Source organism: Kogia breviceps, chromosome 10 (genome assembly GCF_026419965.1).
Source record: "Kogia breviceps isolate mKogBre1 chromosome 10, mKogBre1 haplotype 1, whole genome shotgun sequence".
Classification (NCBI taxonomy): domain Eukaryota; kingdom Metazoa; phylum Chordata; class Mammalia; order Artiodactyla; family Physeteridae; genus Kogia; species Kogia breviceps.
In genome coordinates this window covers 87,517,901-87,535,089 of record NC_081319.1, presented here as the reverse complement: position 1 = coordinate 87,535,089, position 17,189 = coordinate 87,517,901, and the positions used below count along the sequence as shown (strand labels likewise).

Sequence of the window (17,189 nt, the reverse complement as noted above, 5' to 3'; positions counted from 1 at the left end):
ATCTTTAGTTGCGGCATGCAGGGTCTAGTTCCCTGAACAGGGATGGACCCTGGGCCCCCTGCATTGGGAGCATGGAGTCTTAACCATGAGGTACTTTAAAGGAGACTGAGCCATGGCAAGGCGCTTAAGTTTAGTTTCACTGGCAAGTACCTCACAGAACAGAAAGGACTCTTTAGATGCTCAGTGTTGGGCTTGGTCCTTAAAGACAGACCTGGGAGTTCTCTAGATAGTCTTGTGAATCTTATGTTAAAGCAGCTACAGACCAGGAGCTTCTTCGGGCATTTCATTAAAAGCTTCCTTTCTGGGGCTTTCCTGGTAGCGCTGTGGTTGGGAGTCTGCCTGCCGATGCAGGGGACACGGGTTCGTGCCCCAGTCCGGGAAGATCCCACATGCCGCGGAGCGGCTGGGCCCGTGAGCCATGGCCGCTGAGCCTGCGCGTCCGGAGCCTGTGCTCCGCAACGGGAGAGGCCACAACAGTGAGAGGCCTGCGTAGTGCAAAAAAAAAAAAAAAAAAAAAAAAAAAAAGCAGCTTCCTTTCTATTTTGATGTTTATTTATTTACCTTTTCTTCCCTCTAGAGCTGGAAGGCCTTGTTCCTTTCCTATAGAAGTTCCATCTCTCTGAGTTCAGATGTCTCAGCCTCCTCACCCATTCTTTCTCAAGTTCCACTGTACGAACTTGGGATCATTCTCTCTCTCTCTCCCCCAGACTTATCTCGGGTTCTGTGGGCCTTGGGAGCAGTTCCCTGTAGACTCCATCTGCTGTCACCTCTCCCCTGGCTCCCGGTGGAAACAGTGGTTGAGGTAATTAAGCTGAAATATGGGGGGAAACTCTCCTGGAATGATGAGCTGGAAGAAACTCCTGTTGGTTAACATGGATGCTTTAATCCAGCTGTTCTGGAACCCGGGGCATCGGGTGTTGGGCCCGACAATTGGTGCCAGTCTTAGAGGGTCGTATGCATTTCCAGTCACAAAAGATCTCTCTGTCATGTTGGAGAAGACAAAAGTTTATAAGAATCAGTGGGCCACTGACAGTGACAATGGGTAGCTTAGACGGAAAGCAGATGTCACCAGCTAGTGGCCTGCAGCCTATTCTAATGTGCTTTAAGTACACAGAGTTTAAAAAAAATTAAGTTGCTTGCCAGTATTTACAAATTGGGAGATTTCAGTCATATATCTCAGTTCCAGCTGCTCTTGAGAGCTTAGACTTTGGAATCAGGCCTACGTCTGTGCCTCACACAGATCAGAAGAGGTAGTGACTGGCCCAACACCACCTTGGCCTCTCTACACGTTTGGGTTCCCTGACCCTCGCCCTCAGTGATGTGTTTGGAAATGTGTATTATCCTTGCAAAAGCACAGGATGAGAAGTCTTCTCGTCTAAGAGGCATTGCTGGTGTTCAGATCAAGATACGAGTAAGAGGAAACGTGTTTAAATGGAACACATAAGGGATCTTTTGGAGAAGTTCAATGAGAGAACTGATCATCTCTAACGTCATATCTAAGTACAGATCCCTTCTTGTTTCAGCCCGGATTTTTCAAAGGTACTGACAGTATCTTAGCTGTTCTTGTTGCATGTGTGTGTTTTGAAAGATTGGGTTGAGAAAAATGATGAGAAGAAAGGATATTTTTACCGCAAAGAGTTGTTCAGGCTGTTCAGTGTATATGAAGATATGTGGAAAGTTTCAATCTCTAGTCCGGGCATTATCTCATTATTATTAATCTAAGCAGATATTCTTTTTTAAAATTAATTAATTAGTTAATTTTTGGCTGTGTTGGGTCTTTGTTGCTGCGCGTGGGCTTTTCTAGTTGTGGTGAGCGGGGGCTACTCTTTGTTGCGGTGCGCGGGCTTCTCATTGCGGTGGCTTCTCTTGTTGCGGAGCTCGGGCTCTAGGCGTGTGGGCTTCAGTAGTTGTGGCTCACGGGCTTAGTTGCTCCACTGCATGTGGGATCTTCCCGGACCAGGGCTCGAACCCGTGTCCCCTGCTTTGGCGGGTGGATTCTTAACCCCTGCGCCACCAGAGAAGTCCCCTAGCAGACATTCTTTGATATGAGTTGTTTAATGGTGAACTTGTGAAGAGTATGTGATTCTAATCAGCATTGGGGATTTGTGGGGAAAATAACCCATTTGTGCACATTGAGGCACACAGTTGTAGGGCAGGAAATTGAAGGTCAGGAGTAGAGAGGGAAGTCGGAGAAGAAGTTTCATTCTGTAGTTAGTTTAGCAAACACGAATGAGGTGCCTGTGACGTGTTGGGCCCAGTGCTTCTACGAGGGGTAGGAAGATAAGCAAAACGAAAAGAACATGCAGACTCTTAACTGATAATCTCAGTATCATGTAGTAAGAGGTGTGCCCACAGTGCTGTGGGATGACACACTGGCCCTTGGCTTAGTTCAGAGCTAGATGGACGTTCCCCTGGGAAGTTGATGCCTGAGTTGAGGCTTGAAGGCTAAGAGTTAGTGACAATTGGGAAAAGAATTTAACGTATGAAATATAGTTTGGGGTTAAGTCATGGAGGGCTTTCCAGAACCCTTTAAGGAGTCCAGAAAGAAGGGGCGGCATCAGATTTACATTTGACCCCAGTGTGGTAATGGGCTTACAGTATGGCAAGGCTGGAGGCTGGGAGACCTGCTAAGTTGTAACCAACTCAGAAAATCCTTTTTGGTTTTAGAACACAGGTGAGGATGGGACCTCGGATGGCCTAGGCCTTGGTTTAAGTGAACACTTCTCAGAGGTGCTGGCTCTGCCATTTTGAAGGACTGGCTCAGATGCTCCATTATAGACTTAGAAAGATGAGGATTGTTGATCAGTCTTATAATTTTGCTGAGCTCTTAAATGATAGTTTGTATTTTAAGGTTGTTTTTTGTTTCTGTGTTCTAGATAGGGGAGGGAGGTCAGAACTTATTGTAATATAATTTTGCTAAAAGTTTTGCAGAAGTGAATCATGTTTATCAAGATAAATTATGCAAGAAGTTTGTTTGATGCTAACATTGTTTCTATGGGAAATCAGTCTTCAACAAGGGGAAGCGAGCTTCCTGGGAGGAGGTAGGCAGCATCTCTTCCGCCCACGAGGACCCTGAGGAACGAAGCCTTGCCACTGCTTGCGCTCTGGGGTCAGCTCATTCTGGGCCCCCTCCAGCCTCTTGCTGTCAGAACCATTTTTCTTCTGTTTGTTTTAGTATAAAAGCTGAAGAAGTCACTTGTTCTCTGCTACATGCAAGGACCTCATTAGTAGGTGGGGGAACAGCGCTACACAAAATATTCTGGAGAAGGACTGTGTGTTCCTAGGGCACCACTGCTGTCATAGATGCCTCACGAGTGAGGCTGACCTGTTGTAGACTAAGGAGATTTTGTGGGTACTAAGTCCCTTTAAAATTTAGTTCAGGCTGTCATCACCGGCTCTCCAGGCAAACTTCAGCAGCCTTTTTTTTTTTTTTTTTTTTTTTCTTGCGGTACGCGGGCCTCTCACTGCTGTGGCCTCTCCCGTTGTGGAGCACAGGCCCCGGACGCGCAGGCCCAGCAGCCATGGCCCAAGGGCCCCCGGGGCACGAACCCGTGTCCCCTGCATCAGCAGGCGGACTTTAAATCACTGCGCAACCAGGGAAGCCACAGCAGCCTTTGAACTACTAGCCCCATGGCCTGTGGCCTCACTCTGATCCTGTCTGCACAGCTGCCCGGGTGGCTTTCTGAAATGCAAATCCAAGCCTATCATTCCCTGCTTAAAATCCTTCAACCATTTTCCAAAGCTAATCAGTGGAGGCCAGAAGCCGACAACGTTGGTTGTCTGTCCGACCCTGCGGCCTTTACTCTTTCTATTCTGCCTCACTGCCTGGCAGGACCCAGAGGACTGTCCCCTAGGTAGTCAGAATAGAGTCCTCTTTTTATTAGATTTCTAGAAAACTACCTGGCTGGACCTGCCCGGAAGAAGCACCCTGAAGAAGTGCCTTTAATTTTTAATGTTTGTCTTTGGCTGTTAGCAAAAGTTGATATGAGAAGCTGGGTGTGAAGGACATGTCCACATTTTTTGGTTAAAGCAATAATCAGTCCATTTTCCTATTCTGTGCTTCATTAAGGACCCGTGGATTTTTTTTTTTTTTGCGGTACGCGGGCCTCTCATTGTTGTGGCCTCTCCCGTCGCGGAGCACAGGCTCCGGACGCGCAGGCGCAGTGGCCATGGCTCACGGGCCCAGCCGCTCCGCGGCACGTGGGATCCTCCCAGACCGGGGCACGAACCCGCGTCCCCTGCATCGGCAGGCTGACTGTCAACCACTGCGCCACCAGGGAAGCCCTCGTGGATGGTTTTGAGTGAATAGCTTCTATGCTAAATTGCTGTTAGCAACCAAACGTTTCTCATTTAAAAAACTTACCTGCTTCCTTTTAAAAAAATCGTTAGTTAAAATAACACTGTGTTTGCTTTTTACCTTTGTTGCCAGGACTCTCAGCGCTAAATTTTCAGTCGTAATAATCATAAAAGCCTAGGTAGTGGTTGAACTGGCAATCTGCTGTTTTTGTCTGCCCAGCCCAGCAGCCCTTTCCCAGTTTATTCATTTGTTTGCAAATATTTATTGTGTCGTCGTCCTGTGTTTCTGTGCCTGCTGGTCCCTGTGCCCTAGTCCCTGGACCACAGCGATTAGTCCAGGAGGTGGGCATGTGACCCAAGCAAGAGTCCTAACTGGGGTCTTCGGAAATAACTGCCTTGGAGAGAGAGGCAGGATTTCAGTTGGAGAGACTGTGTACCCGCTGTGTACTGTGTACCCGCTCCGCTGCCTGTGTCTTGATCCTGCTACATGGGAGGAAACCTTTCTGAATAGCGGAGGATGAGGTCCTCACCCAGCAAAGCTGAGCTTTGTGGAAAGACCCCTTCCCTGCTGTTTGCTATGCTGTGTCTCTTGGAATGCCAAGGTTCCAAAGTGTTAAATGAATAGAACTTTATTTGGTCAAACAAGTTTAGAGAAGGAGGTTTCTTGATGGCAGAACTTGTCAGAGCATTTAATATTGAATGTGTTTTGCATCTCTTCCAGAGGAGGATTAGTAAAGTACGCAGTATTTGCTAAACTTATTTAACTGTGCGTTTAAAAAAAGAAGTGAACCTTTTTCAGGGAAGCCTGTTGTCGTGTGCTTCGGCTTCAAGCATTCGTTTGGGATTCCAAATAATTTGATTCGGGGAGAGAAGAGGAGCCTTGCCTGACTTGTGCAGTTAACGGTGCTTTGGGGGCCTTTATTTGGCAGGGAGATTAGTAAAGTGAGTAATACACTATTTTTGGAAGTTAAGCCTGAGCAATTTGAAAATGTTTAAGTTTCGGCACAATGTTTAACCCTGGAATTGCACCTTAAAAACCAGCAGAGTAATAGTGTTCTGTTGCCCAGCTGCCTTTTGAAATTTAGAAGGAATTCCAGAAGACACTTGAGTGTAAACAGGTCTGTGGACAGTACAGTGACCTGGGAGTCCCAAGAGACCCCTTCAGGTTTCCTATGAGGTGGAAACGATGTACTGATACTAAGATCTTGGCCATTCTCAAGTAAACTGGATTTTCTTAAAAGTGGAAAGCGGGTGCCTATGAGAATCCACATGTCTTAATAAAGAGATCCATGTCAAAAAATAAAAAAATAAAAAAATAAAAAAAATAAAAGAAGAAGTGAAACACCTATAAGTATCCCATCTTTACAAGTGAGGAAACTGAGTCCCACATAGATTAAGAGACTTCCTGAGGTCATGCAAGTCAGGGCTGGTCTGGAAGGTCAACTCGGCTTTCCTGTCTTTGACATTCATTTCCCCATCACGTGTGGGTTGTTATGTAAGAACGCTTGTCTCTGTGAACCATATGCCATGGTCTGAATGTGTTTATTTTTTAAATTGCAATTTGCAACGCAACTTGTGCTTCTGGTTCTTGCCTCCTTGCTTCCTAGTTCACCTCCCTTCCACCCATCCTCTGTATTCCCAGGAGGAAAAACCCTTCACTCACCCCCCTTCCCACCCATAGATTTCAGGTGCTGTTTTCTGACCCCTGCTTCCCTTTCCAGCCACGTCTCCTGCCCCTCGCTGTGTGCGTCCTTAGTCCCAGCTTTAGCAACTACTTGCTCTATGGATGAGAAGAGGTTTCTTGCCTCCATGCTCTTAGGTAGCATTAACCTCTGACTGAAATCCTTTCCAGACGCAGCCACCTTCCCATCAGCCTGCGAGCAACTTAGCATAACGTGATGGTGAGGAGTGTGGACTGTAGTCCCAGGTGGCCTGGGTTCAAACCCGTGCTGTCCTGGCTCCACGCTGTGTGACATTGGACAAGTCACTTAACCTTTCTGTGCTTCAGCTCTGTCACCTGTAAAATGGTTATCTCCTAGGATTGTTTTTAGGATAAATGAGTTAATGCATGTAAATCACTCATGAAAGCACCTATGCTTAAGTCCTATTGATTATTATTTATATTTTCAATCTAGTATTATTATTTTTAGCTTTTATTAAGAGTAAAAAACTACTCTCATTCCATTTTTATACCCTCAAGCCCCTTTCATAGTGCACGGTACCTGGTAGGCACTCAGTAATTGTTGCCTGCCTGAATGAGTGAACCAAAACAATCAATAAACAGAGCACCTATTTCAGTGTTTGTCAAGTTGTGCCCAGCTGTGCTCCAGAAAAGGGTTTATTTGAATCACTGTTTTAGATGCATCCTTTTAGGAACAATGTATAGATATAAACTTTAATATCTGTATCTTCCTCAGACTCAGGAGTCATTTAGAATTACATTTTAAAAATTCTGTTCTTTCACTAACAGATTTGTAGTGTTGGTACAGTTGCCCTTTAAAAGACAGTGTATAGATTGGATGTAAAAAAATCATGTTTAAATATACTGTATGCCTGCTCTAGTAAGTGAAGTGCTTCTTTGTGAAGGCAGTCATTGTGCTGGATTATGATGTCATAAAGTTTAAAGAGATAAATGCTTATCATGATTTGTGCCTTTAAAAAAAGTAGAGCTATTCAAATACATCTCTCTACTTCCTTATTATGCATCTCCACTTCTGAGTTAATGAATGTCTTGCTGTGAGTCAACCATATATCCGTTCAAGATTCAAGTATTGATGGTTCAGCATCCAGTATTCGCTCCAGTATATTTGCACTCGATCTCATTTCTCCACAACTATTAAAAACCCCAATAACATTTACGAGCTAAGGGTCTTAATTTCTTTATTTTTCACGTTTCTGTTTATTCATTTGTATTATAGTAACTGGGCACCTTTCTTCTGACCTCGATGATCTCACCTCTATTTTAAGGAAGCTGGAAGGAAACTGAGATCTGGACCACCTCTAAAAAACTGAATGTCAAGTCAGTTGTCCAGTCACACAATGGTATAAGCAGCCAACATCCTCGAAAAGATTCCATGCCCATAATGGCATCATTGACATTTGAACTGTGTGGAGTTGTTCTCTGAAAGGTGCCATAGAGAAAACACAAGTGGGGGGGGGCGATCATGGTGGTGATGGGTCAGAGGTTCTTCAAGTGAACTGAATGAGGCCAGCCGCGAGTGAGGACAGCCCAGTGAGCGATTCCTTTGTTCCACGGTGAAACAAAATACTCGAAAATGTTCTTGTAGCAGAGAGTGTTGTTTGCTCAGAGTGGACATGATGTAGTGAAGAGTTTTTGAAAACTTTCATTTGGTGACTAATATTTTGACTCAGTAAAGATATTAAAAAAAACACTTCTTTAACCGCAAGGTCTTCGTGTGTAAAGAAGGTTATTATAGTTATAAATACTCAGTAGTGTTTAATGTGATAGGAGGGTACCCCGGTGGCTGTGGCTGTACACTGCTGTGTTCTGTCACCAGGACTTTTGTCCCCTGGGAGACTATTTTGCATGGGTTGTCAAATCACAGTCCTCATTTTCTTTTCTTTTTTTTTTTTTTCAAACAAAAATATGTTTTTTCCACTGCATCAACAGACTCAAACAGCACCAAATACAGTATAGGGACTCAAAATGTTAAGCCAACGATGATGTAAGGAAATCAGAATTAAAAGCAAACTGAATTCATTTTCCCTTCACATGTGTCCTGTAACCGTATAGTAAGACTGGCAAAGCAGGAGAGAGAAACTCAAAGCACCCCAGTTGGCAATTTACAAGGGATTCCAATGTTAAGACTTCCATTAGTCCTACCTGGCTCAACCTTTCATACTCATACCAACAAACCCAACTCGATCCAGGCTTGAAGTACATGGGTCACCATTACGTCTCCCTACTGAGATTCTAGAGGGAGTAGAATACATGGAAGCACATCTTGTTTCTGTGCCTAATATTTAGGTAAATAAAGGTAAGACACCCCGACCTTCCCTAATGGGCATGTGCATAAATGCACCTGGGCTTCATGTACCTTCTAGTGTCCCACAGCCTAAATCCAATCCAGCTTTAGGATTTTAAGTTAGTGACACCCACACTTGACTAGCCTCAACCCGTTTCTCTAGGTTCTAGGCTGGCCTTGTCATAGTCGTGATAAATGTTCACACCCAAGAAGCCCTGACTGTCAACAGTACCCTACTGTAAGCCTATCTTTACTGGGCTCTTCTACTTGCCAACACTGAAGTTACTTACTGGTTGGGAGAATAGGCTTTCACTTAGAAACCAGGAGACAGATAGCGTGCTTCCAGTTATTTTGCAACGAATATCTTTTGTCTTTCGTTAGCAGGGACTTTACTTTCCTGCCCCAAATAAAAAACCAGATATGAGGAACAAGAGCCCAGTTTTTTCATTTGATCCTTTCTTGCGTTTGAAGTGCTCCTCGATGACATCCTTGGCCTGAGACTCTTTGCCATAGTCCTTAACCACCACACAGCTGCAACCAACCACTTTACGGGGTTGCCTACCGATTCCCCTCGTTCCTTGTTGTCATCAGCCTTACTCAGGTTGATTTGCTGCTCAGCACAGAGGGCCTCCACCAACTTGACATACATAGGCTCATCACAGTTGGATGCAGGCACGCAGAGGTGGGCTTGGCGCTTGTCTAAGGCTTTGGCAGCTTCGTGAATTCCACGTGCTAGGCCGTCCTGGATGAGGGGAGGGCGGTCTTCAGCACCTCTCGCAGAGCAGTGTTAACGTCCATTACACCTCCAGCAGCAAAGCCTTCCTTGGCCCTGGGGCCATGGTGGTGGGTTAAGGCTGGAGCCGAATCTTGAGTGCATCTGAGCCTCTGCCTCTGTGCAACTCCGCGGCGGCAGGGAAGGAGCCACGGTCCTCATTTTCTGTGTATCTGATGAGAATAGAGGCAGGCACATTCCCTTGATTTTCCTAGTAGTTCTGCCTTTACATATTAGTTTTACAGAAAAAAGGTGGTCCTTTTTCTATTTCTTGACTACTTTTATTAGGAGAGTCTGTACTTTTGGTAATAGTTTTGCCATTATGTCATTATCTATGAGCAGGTTTAAATCGCCGCACTGATTTTAGAAGACCAGTTCAGAGAATTTTATTCTGAGGAAATCTTTGTATTTAGCACTTTTCCAATAAGTGAGTGGGCCATTGATTGGGTTTTAACAGCTATTTTGATGAATGAGTTGTTCTGTTGTGAAAGGATTTCACACTTAAATCTTACTTCTTGGGCTGTGCTATTTTTGTCTTTTGAAAGTTATTTAAAATGAAGAGAATCAGCACATAAGTTTTATATGCTGAAAGTTAAAGGGTGATCCCGTTGTTTCAGAATTTGAGTTTCCACCAGCATTACTCCTCCCATAGAGGGTCCCTAAAGGGTGTAATAGTTTTGATGGAATTTGTATATTCCATGAATGAAAAACAAACTACAGAATTTCCTTTGTGACTTTTTTTTTTTTGTCCTATCCAAGTTCCCATTTGTTCCCCCAGCAATACAAAATAAAATAAAAACCACCACAACAAACCGATGGAGGTGAAAATGAAGAAGTTTGCCCCTGTTATAGATAGGGGCCTACCACCTCCCCCATGCACGCACCCACAATCTCTTAAGCTTGGCCTGGGAGGGGAAAATGTTTTCCCCTCCTTCGCTGTTTGAAGCCTCTTGGGAAACCATTTGAGTCTGAGCTCTGGTTGCTCTTGCTGCCTGGTTGGCTTCTAGCTAACATACGAAGGTGGAGTTTGGTTTTCCCCCCATCCACCTCCCTCTCTTTCTCACCTCCATCTCCCTCTGCTTTCTTTCGCTGGGATTCATGGAGTTTACCAGGAGGTTACTTTCTTAATGTAATATCGGGGCAGGAAACCCTTTACCTTTTATGCAACCTGCCTGCTTCTTTTCTGGGCTTACTTTGATTCCTATCATGGAGTCTGTCCAGTTTTCATTATTCTTCCCTGTGTGGTGGATACTCGGGTAGTAGATACTTCAGATGGTCTTTCTTGAACAGAACAGCAACTCCTAGCAGTGTGACCATAGACAGATTGGTGGCCTTTGGGACCGTGGTGTCCAGAACTGGTAAAGCCACCAAATGGAAGTTTCTGTTCTCTTCAGAGTTGGGTCTGTCTCTGGCCGGGAAGTGGGAGGCCAGATGCAGGGATGCTGGTGTTCTTTGGAAGGCCAGTAATTAAGGGCATGGAGAGGCTTTGATGTTTGAGTCCCAGCCCTGTTCTGTGCAACCTTGTGCATGTTACTTACCCTTGTTAAACCTCAGTAATCTCTGCCATTGGGGTTTTTATAAAGATTAATGAGGTATGGCATGAACCCTCTTAGCACAGTCGTTTACAGGCACATGATCAGTAAATGGTGGAGGTGATGGTGATGTTTTTAAGAAAGAATTGGCTGCAGATGCTCCCTTCCCACTTTCCAAGATTCCAACATCATGCCCATTAGAATGCGTTGTTGTCAGACTCAAGGAAACTGTCAACTTCATTATTTGTTTGGTTCCTTATTACTTTCCCCTCCTTATAGATTCATTACTTACATTTTTTAAGATGTTTTCTTTAGCCTTACCACAGCCAGAGACCACTTTCTAAATAGCATTAAGATGGAAATTTGACTGAGCCTCTGATTCTCTCCCCAACAAACCCAGGTGGGCAGACCTTCCTTGGGAGGGTCATTTGTTTTTCAAGCTCCATAGTGATGAAGCAGAAGGTTTCTCCTTACTTCTCAAGTCAGCTGCCATTAAAGTCTTCAGTGTTCAATGTGTAGCTTAATGTCTTTTGTAACGATTGCTATTTTTGAACCAGCGTTTATGTCACAACATTTTGAGTGTAGAATATTGGTTATCTGACAGATCCTCCACTTGTAGAACTTTACAAACGACTAAGAACAATCCGCGAGCATTTATTGCTTTGGGCTGGAGGCCAAGAATATGGGCCTGTTTGTTCATGGTGTGATACTTAGAAAGGCCAAAGACCAGAGGTTTAATTCCCAGATAGGCCCAATTAGTGTAGCTTTGTTCCACAACTTCAGATGGAACCTCAGACCCCAGCCATCTGTCTTTAACATGCTGCTGTTGACCACAAGGGGCATCGGTCACATTGATGAAAGACCGGATGGATCCGCAGAAGACCGCGAACCAACCACTCACTAGCAGGAGAGATCCAAACGCCCCCTGCGTTCAAGACGGTGAGTCAGTAGACTCAACCTCAAAAATGAATGCTGGAGAAGACTAAGACTGTAAGGGAGCTGTTGCTTTAAAAAATGTTGAATAAGAATTGCTAAGTGATCATAGTCCAGATATCTGTCAGGAAAGTTAGGCAACTCTCAGATATTTTAATTCTGACTGTGTATTTATAAATGAATCCTTTGGAGAAGATAAGGGGAAAGTACCAGAAGGAAGAAGTATGACAATGTGTCAGTTTCCTGATGAACTTAGATCTTAAAAGGAAGTACGCCAAAAATAGAGGCCTGACAGTCAAGGGGAACCGCAGTGATAGTAGCTAATGTTCACATACTCGTGCCAGGCACTAAGTGTTCCTATTTGACCTCACTAGAACTTTATGAGGTTGATGTTATTGTTATTGCCATTTTACAGATGAGCAAGTTGAGGCACTGAGTTTTTGGGTAGTGCTGTAGGTTGCACAGCTAGTTAAGTAGCTGGGGTGTGGTTCGAGGCTGCCTGATTCTAGAGAGACGTGAGACTTGCAGAAGATGCTATGGATGATAAACTGTTGTCAAAGGAGTGCTCAGAGCCAGAAGAAAATAAAAGCTGCATCTGAACGGAACTGATGGGAGGGTGTGTGTACTGATGGAGCATAACCCTTCAGCTCCTATTATCCTTTTTTTTTTTTGGTCTATCTTTTATATACATATTTAAAAATCCAGAATGTTAACAATGTGTTGGGGAAGTAATAAGAAAGATCTAGTTTTTCTAAATGAATTTAAGCCTCTTAGCCTAACAGAATACCTTCCCAGGGTCCTGAGGACATTGGGGGTAGAGGTTGTTCATCCATGCCTGCGATCTTTAGGGAACATGGAGAACAGAAAATAATGCCCGACAGGTGGAGGGGGGCGCAGGTGTGGAAAAGGTTGCGAAGCTCTTCTTCAAAGGAGTTGGTATCTTCCAATATTTAGAGCTTACTGAGTATCCAAACTTGCTCTGAATGAGTGCATAGTATACAACTAGAGTCAGAGAAAGGACATTAAATGGGACAGAGTTTAATTGTCTGGAGTTAAAAGTATTTTTCTTCATTGGCTGGTGAGTAACCTGCAGTTGGAAGAATTCAGGTGTAGGAAGAATTCAGGTGTAAGATGGATGAGACTTCGGCGTGGGGATGTCTCAGATGCGATATGAACATCAGGAGGTGATGAGACCATTAAGGTTTCCCCTGACCTGTTTCTAAGAGCATGACTTTGTATGTATAAAACTAGGCCAGAGACTTATTTGGATCTTTGGTTTTCCCTCTGTGAAGAGGTTATTTAATCTCATTTCCAGATGAGGAAACTCGGGTTCGGAGAGGATGAGAGTGACTTGCTCACGTCAGCTTTTGGTGACAGGCAGGCTAGACGCTCATCTGGACTGATAACCTGACTACAGCTGTCATGGATACCGGGCCATCCCGAGAGTCTCTAGATGCAGGGCAGGTTTGGGGGCTGGGCTCACCGGGGTTCAAATCCCAGCTCTGGAACTTACAGGCATCCCTCGGTATCCGCGAGGGGATTGGTTCTGGAACCCCCCGAGGATACCGAAATCCAAGATGCTCACCTTCCTTATATAAAATGGCATATATTTGCATATAACCTGTGCATATCCTCCTGCATACTTTAAATCATCTCTAGATTACTTATAATACATAATACAATATGAATGCTGTGTAAATAGTTGCTAGAGTGCAGGAAATTCAAGTTTTGCTTTTTGGAACTTTCTGGAATTTTGTTTTTCAAATATTTTCGATCTGTGGTTGGTTCAGTCTGCGGGTGTGGAGCCCTCTGATCCAAAGGGCCAACTATACTCTGAAACCTTGATTACTTCTGTGACTGCTCAACCGAAGAAATGAAATTGTTGTGAGGATTAAGTGAAAAGAAAGTGCTCGGCATCTAGTAAGTACTAAGGATGTGTCTCTGTTCTTTGTAGTTAGGCTTGAAATCTTTATTTTATTTATCATTACTGATAAGTTTTCCAACATCTCTCAACTCATGCCTAAGAAGTTTCATCTTTACCTTATTTTTCTCTTTGGATGATGTGAAATTTCAAAAGAGCATTTCTTATAGTTTCTCTATATGTAAAAACTATATCTTCTAGGGCCCTTTGAGTGAAGGATCCAACTACAGGGCCTTTAGCAATTCTTACCTGCTCTGAAAGTATGTCATTTATTCTTTTTGAAAAAGATGCCCTCTAACTTTCCTTCTCCTCCAGCTATGCAGTGCCTCACTGGTTACTGTGGCAACCGCACTCTAATAATCTTGTCAGGAAATATGATGTAACTATCTGTCTAATCTTATTTTCCAGACGTAAAATAAGCACACAATTTCCTTCTAAGAATCCTTCTAAAGAGTTCAGGGCCTAAGCACTGCTCCTCCTTGTTCCGATGTTTTATAAGATTGTATGTACTTGCGGAAGAATGTACATCATTGGGTGTTTCTTTAACTTAGAATGTTTATAGCACCCAATGGCCAGTGTGTCACCGTGAAGGCTTATGTGCTTTCATGTTCATTCTCCCGTAGTTGAGGAAATATGGGGTAGTTTATTTTATTTTATTTTTTTGGCCACGTGGCTTGTGGGATCTTAGTTCCCCAACCAGGGATAGAACCCGGGCCCCGGCAGTGAAAGCACGGAGTCCTAACCACTGGACTGCCAGGGAGTTCCCTTGGGTAGTTTAAAAAATGCAGAATTGTGGTTTCTAGAGGATTTACATTTATTTTTAGACATAAAGGATCTAAGGTAATTGCTGGGAAAGTTAGGTCAAGTCAGTATTTTCACATTTTTCGGAAGAGGCTAATATTACAAAACGTCTCTCTACCGGCCCATTAGTGAGGAGTAAGTCTGTATCTTCTCAGCAGCCCCCCACCTTCCTCAGCACCCCTAACATCCTCAGTGGGGGTCAGATAGGACCCCCAGTTCTCTGCTCCTGGAAAGACCCTTCCACACTGCCAGCCTCTCCATCACTCTGCCTTCAGCATCAGGACCAGCAGCATCACACTTCCTACTCCTATTTGGGCCAGTCACCATAGGAAGCCTGGACTCCCAAGGCATCCCTCAGCCCTTTGTCATGTCCTCATTTGACTCTTTAGTTTTTTTTTTTTTTTTTTTGCGGTACGCGGGCCTCTCACTGTTGTGGCCTCTCCCGTTGCGGAGCGCAGGCTCCAGACGCGCAGGCTCAGCGGCCATGGCTCACGGGCCCAGCCGCTCCGCGGCACGTGGGATCCTCGCGGACCAGGGCACGAACCCGCGTCCCCTGCATCGGCAGGCGGACTCTCAACCACTGCGCCACCAGGGAAGCTCTCTTTACTTCAGTTTTTAAAATCCTGTCTCTCCCTCTGGAGCTCCCTCGCTGTGCACTCTGTGCCCTCGGGGTCAGCATCAGCAAATCCCCAACTTCCTGACCTTGTCTGTGGACGTCCCCTTCCCGTTCTTGCTTTTCTGGAAACCTGGAGCTCCCCTGACAGTACTGCTTCTCCTGCAGGCCTCTCAAGTGGCTGCAGGTTTTTAACCTTACCCTTGAACCACGGTTAGGGATGGGGTAGTATCCTCTACGCTTCCCTGGTGGCGCAGTGGTTAAGAATCCGCCTGCCAATGCAGGGACACGTGTTCGAGCCCTGGTCCGGGAAGATCCCACATGCCGCGGAGCAACTAAGCCCGTGAGCCACATCTACTGAGCCTGTGCTCTAGAGCCCATGAGCCACAACTATTGTGCCCACGTGCTGTAACTACGGAAAACCGCGTGCCCAGAGCCCGTGCTCCACAACAAGAGAAGCCACCGCAATGAGAAGCCCGCAGACTGCAACGAAGAGCAGCCCCCGCTTGTTGCAACTAGAGAAAGCTCACACGCAGCAACGAAGACCCAATACAGCCAAAAATAATAAATAAATAAATAAATTTTTTTAAAAAAATGGGCTTCCCTGGTGGCGCAGTGGTTGAGAGTCCGCCTGCCGATGCAGGGGACGCGGGTTCGTGCCCCGGTCCGGGAAGATCCCACATGCCGCGGAGCGGCTGGGCCCGTGAGCCATGGCCGCTGAGCCTGCGCGTCCGGAGCCTGTGCTCCGCAACGGCAGAGGCCACAACAGTGAGAGACCCCCGTACCGCCAAAAATAAGGTTTTTTCTACGAGGTTTCTGTGCTGTGTCCCCTCCTCCCGAAAGCTTCCCACTGTCTCAGGTCTCTCGGTGTGGTCCCCTGTCCCTTGTCAGGCGTCTGCCCCTCCACCCAGTCACTCCCCTCATTCCCTGAAGATCTCGGTTTCTGGTTCACTGTCGCTCTTTCCAACGCAAGTCCTATTAGTTCTGAATTTCATGTCGGTAATCCAACCCCTTCATCCCTCAGTTTCTCAACCTCATCTCCTCCTATGAGTGGTCTCCCACCTCCCTCAGTGACTCCATCCCAGGGTCATGCCCTTGGTCCTGTCATCACCAGTAACCGCAGTGCCTCCATAGCTCTCTCTGGACACCCCACTCTGACCACCAGTCCCGTCCTTCTGGCTCGCCTTGTGCAGTACCTCCAACCTCGACAGTCCTTGGACCACCAGGACCTTCTGTTCATTGAATCCGCCACCCCTTCATGGTTCCACCCTCACCCCCAAGTCCTGACTTCTCTCCTTTCCCAGCTTGAATCCCCTGATCAACCACTCTCATCACTACGTACATCCTTATCACCCTTATCCCTCTCACACTGTGTCGTTCTTGCTTGACTAAACCACAATTCTGGTTAAATCCATCTCTTTCTCTGCACCTGCTCTGTGCCTGCACCTGTGCAGCCACATGTGCCAGGACAAAACCATACCCCACCGTATTGATCATCTCACTCTACGTTTGTGATCACAAGTGCCAGGTGGGCCCTTGATGTCACCTGACAGTCATGTCGTGTTGCCACTGTCTGTTCATTCCCTCCCTCTCTTAGACAACCATCCCATACTTTATACTTGCTCTTCAAACATCCATTGTCTCTGTACTCTTTGCCACTTCCTTTTTCACTAAAAAAGTTTAAAAAAAAATGGAAGCAATCGGAAGAGAACTTCCACATGCTCCCTGCACCACACCTAGCACCTGCCTGTGTCTGTGCCCGAGCCCCCAGGTCCTTGGGCACGACATCCCGTTTCCATCTCCAAATACCCTCTCACGGGCATTGCTCCATAAAATTTCTCCTTTCCCTTCTATATCATCAGTTTTCTTCTCTCTACTAAATTCCCACAGGCATACAAGTTATTATTTTTCCCATTAAATAAAAACATCCTCTCTCGACTCTGATTTCCCTTCCAGCTACTGGCCAATTTCTTCTCTTCCTCTTACAACAGAACATTTGGAATGAGTCATCAGTATTCATGTCAAACATTGCTGTCCGCCCCCAACCCCGCCCCGTTCTATCCGGAACCCATATGGTGGGGTTTTTACCCCTCAACTCAGACTCCACCGCCTCTGCTCTTATCAGGTCATCAGTGACGTTTCACCGCTGCGGTCCACAGTGGTCCCAGTCTCCTCTTATTTCAACTACAGCAGCATTTGACACGGTCGATTATTCTCCCCCTTGAATACATTCTCCACTTGACTGCCCGGACACACCCCTCCTGGTTTTCCTTGTTCCTCTCTGGCTGGTCTTTCTCAGCCTCCTTTGCTGTGTTCCTCATCTCCCCAATCTCGA

At 45.6% G+C, this 17,189-nt stretch overlaps 2 protein-coding genes and 1 pseudogene across 11 annotated transcripts in view; 1 reads left to right on the top strand and 2 right to left on the bottom strand.

Moving 5' to 3' along the window:
* CARMIL1 (capping protein regulator and myosin 1 linker 1) overlaps window positions 1–17,189 on the top strand; it is a 326,341-nt gene that overhangs the window by 44,735 nt on the left and 264,417 nt on the right. The window lies entirely within an intron of this gene.
* Window positions 1–17,189, bottom strand: part of LOC131764413 (cytidine monophosphate-N-acetylneuraminic acid hydroxylase) — a 285,608-nt gene that overhangs the window by 222,217 nt on the left and 46,202 nt on the right. The gene's annotated exons all lie outside the window — the stretch shown is intronic.
* LOC131763593 (small ribosomal subunit protein eS12-like) lies at window positions 8,672–12,957 on the bottom strand (annotated as a pseudogene).